The sequence below is a fragment of the Magnolia sinica genome, chromosome 6 (genome assembly GCF_029962835.1).
Source record: "Magnolia sinica isolate HGM2019 chromosome 6, MsV1, whole genome shotgun sequence".
Taxonomy (NCBI): Eukaryota; Viridiplantae; Streptophyta; class Magnoliopsida; order Magnoliales; family Magnoliaceae; genus Magnolia; species Magnolia sinica.
This window is the reverse complement of record NC_080578.1, coordinates 72804126-72809288: the sequence shown is the minus strand read 5'-3', so window position 1 is coordinate 72809288 and position 5163 is coordinate 72804126. Positions and strand designations below refer to the sequence as shown.

At 38.2% G+C, this 5163-nt stretch overlaps 1 non-coding gene across 1 annotated transcript; it reads right to left on the bottom strand.

Annotated features, from left to right (window-relative positions):
- Window positions 1–1183: 1183 nt before the first annotated feature.
- LOC131250365 (small nucleolar RNA R71) lies at window positions 1184–1287 on the bottom strand. The gene has a single exon (XR_009173289.1). It is a non-coding gene; the product is annotated as a small nucleolar RNA R71 (small nucleolar RNA).
- Window positions 1288–5163: the final 3876 nt, after the last annotated feature.

Below are 5163 nucleotides of genomic sequence, written 5' to 3'. Positions count from 1 at the left end.
AATACGTTAATGCTTTATGAGGGAACCAATTCAATAAAGTTCAAAGCTGTTTTAAAGTACATGAATGATGATTTAACTACTCCATTATTAGACTGGATAGGTTAGGACTTCGACTTCGATTCTAATTGTGTGATCTAATTGATCAAGTACAGTAATATTAAGGAATCTATAAGTAGATCCTTAATACTCTAATATTTTATCTCTAATAATTTTTCACAATTACTCTTTAGATTCAAGTTCTAATTCTAATGTATTCTAGAAATTGTATAATAGCAAGTCCTTATGGGTACGACCTTGGTCTCACTAAGTTATTACTACAAGTAACCCCACATTTGGGGTTGTCATAACAAGTTTTTAGTGCCATTATCGGGGACTTCAGTTGCGTCTTTCTGAAATATAGTAGTATTGTAATTATGTTAGGATTAAGTTCAACTTTTTACGTGTTTTTAGATTAGGTTTTTCTAAATTATTATTAGATACTAACCTTGTTTTTCTGTTTTGTAGAAACTAACATAGAATTATCAATTCGGTAATATCCTTCCGACTCTTCTTGTTGTAGTATTTTCAGATTTCTTATTTTTCTATAATTTTTCTTTTATAGGTTTTTAGTTTAGACTCGGAATTGAGAGTGTTTCATGCTCAAGTGGGTACATGACAACACTCTACATCTTTTTAGTGAAGGAGGATTAGTCGAAGGTTTGCCTATCTATCACTGGATTAGACATACCTTGAGAGCCTTAGAGTTAACAGAAAGTATGGCTGCAAATCAACTGCACCATCCCGCTGAAGAACAACAAGAGAAGAATGATGTACATAACATTCCTCTGCCTAGAACTTTACATGATTATTTACAACCAGTGAGGGCAAGTACACCTTCTTGCATGGTGTTTCCGCACAATATAGGAAATATGGATTTCAAACCGGGAGTGATCAACTACTCCTGAAGTTTCATAAACTTGATTCTAAAAGTCCATATCTACATCTCAAAGAATTTGATGAGATTGTAGCAACCATACAATTTAACAATGTTTTTGAAGACACCTTGAGACTGAAATTGTTTCCTTTCTCTTTGAAAGAGAATGCTAAGTCTTGGCTTCACTCCTTAGGTCCAAGATCAATGGGGAAATAGGCTGAGATGACCCAGGAGTTCCTTAAAAACTTCTTTCCAGTTCATAAGACCAATAATCTGAGAAGGGCAATCATGAGTTTCTCTCAAAGAGATGAAGAGACCTACTAATGTTGGGAGAGGTTCAAGGATCTTTTGAATTCCTGTCTGCATCATGGATACGAAACTTGGCAGGTAATAAGCTTTTTCTATGCTAGACTGACTTCGCCCATGCACCAATTCATAGAGATTATGTGTAACAAGGAATTCATGAATAAGGATCCCTATGACGCGTGGGATTATTTTGATGTACTTGCTGAAAACATGCAATCTTGGGATACGTCATCAAAGCCCGCTAATGCCATGCCGACTCAATCTAGAGAGAATGGGGGAATGTACATCTTAAGAGAGGAAGACGATGTGAATACTAGGGTGGCTAACCTCATAAGAAAAGTCATGGCTATGGAACTTAAAAGAGTAGAAATGGTCAAACCTGATGAGACAGTTGAAATTGTTTGTGGTATTTATGCTAGTAACATACACTTAACACAAGATTGTCTACAATTCTTGCATTCTAAGAGTTGTTACATGAGCAATCTAATGTCATGAACAATTATTAAATGCCGTTCAGTGCCCCCATCTCAAACACATACAATTCTAGCTGGAGAAACCACCCAAAGTTCAGTTGGAGGAATGGGAAAATGACTAATATGGAGAGAAATCCCCAGGGGACTTTTCTATCAAATTTTAATCCATTAAATCAGAAAAGATCTCAAGAGGATACAGTTCAGAAATTCATGCAAAATCAAGAGTAATTCAATCAAAATACATTACAAGCATTCCAGGACATCGAAACATCCTTGGGAGCGTCTATCCAAAGAATTGAGTCACAACCAACTGTTAGGGAGAAATTGACTCTTCTAGCCTAACCTCTACCTAATATAAAACAACAATGTGAATTAAGTGATGCAAGCTCTTTGAACTATCATATGGAGCAAGCTAAGTCTATCACCACTCATAGAAGTGGTAAGATAATTGATGAAAAACATCCCAAAGAGAGTTGAAAAGCCTAAAGACTCAGAAGAATTTGAGAGGAATGATGGACCTAGCCATGCTACGCATGAGAAAGAACCGGAAAAAGAGTATAAGCCAGTTGGTTCGTTCCTTCAGAGGTTGATTTCACTAAAACCTCTGTCTAACACTCATGATATCTTGGAAGTGTTTAAGTAGGTGAAAATCAATAATCCTCTATTAGATGCCATAAAACAAATCCCATCATATGCCAAGTTTTTGAAAGATCTCTGTATGACCAAAAGATGACAAAACATTTAAAAGAAAATTTTTCTGACAGAAAAGTGAGTGCCATCCTAAAAAAAGATGTGCTACGAAAACATAAAGATCACAATAGCCCGACCATCTATTATGTGATTGGGAATCACCGGATTAAGTATGCACTAGACTTAGGGGTGAGTGTGAATCTGATTCCATACTTGATTCACAAACAACTTGGTCTAGGTGAATTAAAACCCACTAGGACCACACTTCAACTTGCTGATTGTTTGGTTTGTATAGACAAAATGCTCGTATTTTATGTTACAACAGATGCCCCCTCGATCTTCCTTAGATTTTTTTGTGAATCAAATGGGGGATTGAACTTTTTTCGTTCAAAAATCCTTTCTTTCCCTGTTGTGCAACCGCACAATCTGTGGTACACGATCGGGTCCATGCAACAAACAATCGGGTTCCGATGCCTATATAAAATGAAGCTTCCTTTATTTAGTTCACTTTGCTTTCAACTCTTCTCAGACTCTGCTTCTCCATTGTATGACTGTGCAATAGACTGCCTTTACGTGACCACATAACTAGACTATATTGTGCAACCACGTACATCTATCTGCTTTGGCAGAAAATTTTCTAAGTACCTATAATCTGCCAAATTTTCATTCTACCTTTGCTTCTCGTTACTCAGATAGCAAAGCGCAAGAGATCATCTAATGCTTTCCAAGAGCACATGACCCCTTCTTAGAGGTCCGAACCCGAAAACCTTCAATCCCATCTATTGAGGGTCAAATTTTGCATATTAGACCCCAGTTTATTACTTGGTTTTACATACATGATAATGTTTAACGTTCAATTTTAATCATGTTTTTGTTGTAAGATGAATTTAAGAGCTTGGATTGAAAAAGGGTACTAAAAGCATGGATTTGATGCTCAAGAATCACTGAAGCAAGGGACAGATCTTAGGGGATCGAGATTGAAGAATTCACATGCCAAAAATTTGAGAAAATCAAGTGATTGAAGAAAATGAGGCTTGAAAATTGTCCTGAATGCAAGATCATAGGGTTCCCACCATCTGTTTGACTCAAAACTTTATATTTGGCCTGAGGACCCTAAACTAACCGTACATGTCAAAATTCAACGCTTGGATCTTTGTGGAAATAGCCCAACAAACAAATCAGCCACTAAATCACTGATTTGGGGCTCACCTGATATCTGGATATGCTTCAATTTTGGTCTCAACCCCTCAAATTAGATGATAAAATGGATAGACGAAGCAGATTTCTCATGAACATCACAGTGGACCCCACCTTGAGGGTGTGCGTGTGCATAGCACACGTGCACTCGCCGTGCACCAAAACCAGGAGACTGGTCAGCGCACGCTGACCCGATCTCTCTCGTTAAAAACAAAACTTCATTTTTTCCGCTAGCGTCCGCATAGACGATTATAGTGGGCCACCTTCATCATCTGGTTCGACGATCTGAATTGACCATTCGATTAAGGGGGGCACCGACCATAACCATGGTGACCTTTTCCTCCCATGCATGTGTACACATACAGATCATTGTCAAATGCAGGATGAATGACAATGTGATTTGATACAATGGGCCGCACCAAAACTCGATCAAAACCACCCATTTCTGACCAAAATCTCGCTAGGAATCCAATAAACGGGGTGGATTTCTTCAAAAACATCACTGTGGGCCCACCGAGCGTCTCAGCACAAGAATGTTCTTCAATTATGCACATCCGGATGCCATTTCTGCTGTGGCTGATTGCGCAATCTTGGCTGTGATCGGATGGCTGATCTGTACCGTCCAAAAGTTCAGAAAGTGGCCATGACCCTAACCAAGAAGTCAGATCCCGAGCTTGGACGATTAGCCATCCAAAATGATCCTCCAAATGCAACTCGAAAGGCATTTTTTACGGCTGCATAAGACGTATGCACGCTGCCTTCTCTCCTTACGCAACCGACTTCTCTCCCCACAACCGACCTATGTATTTTCTATAAAAGGGAGAGAGAGCATGGGAAAATCATTTAAGGATGTGAGCAAGGAGCATGGGAAGAGAGAGAGAGAGAGAGAGAGAGAGAGAGAGAGAGAGAGAGAGAGAGAGAGAGAACGGCCGACATCGATTCTCCTTCTTCCTTTGGTTTCTTCTTTCCTTTAATGTTTTTCTGAGATTATAGCTTGATCATGTCTATGATTGGCTAAACCTCTTGGCTAGGGCTAAGAGGTGAAGCTTGTGGCATGATGGGATCCTTTCTATGCTTTTGATTCATGTTACGTTGAACTGACTTTGATTTTGGTTTGATTATAAGGAATAGTCATAGTTTAATGGTTTATTATGACATAAATTACAATAGATCTACGATAGCTTTGAGTATGTTCTTTTCATTATGAGGATTGTGAACTTAGGAACCCTATTGTTCACCATCATCCCATGGACATGGTTGGTTGATGGAATCCGTCTTAACATTCATAACTCTCTGAGATTGTTGTGGATTAGTTAAATTCTATTATTTGCTTTGTCTCATGGGCATGGTTTAGTGATGGAATCAATTCTACTTCTTATACCGCTCGTTTATTGAAAACTAGATTAAAAGAAGTCCAGATGTGAATTTTAATGAATTATCTTCCAACTGGATGAAGATAGGACTCTAAATCCAGTTGTGTTCATGAATCAAGCATAAATTGCCCTGATCTCTACAAGTGGATCCTTGGAAACCTTAGTTTCCCACCTTTGAATTTTACAAGTTTTAGTTAAATAGTTTACAATT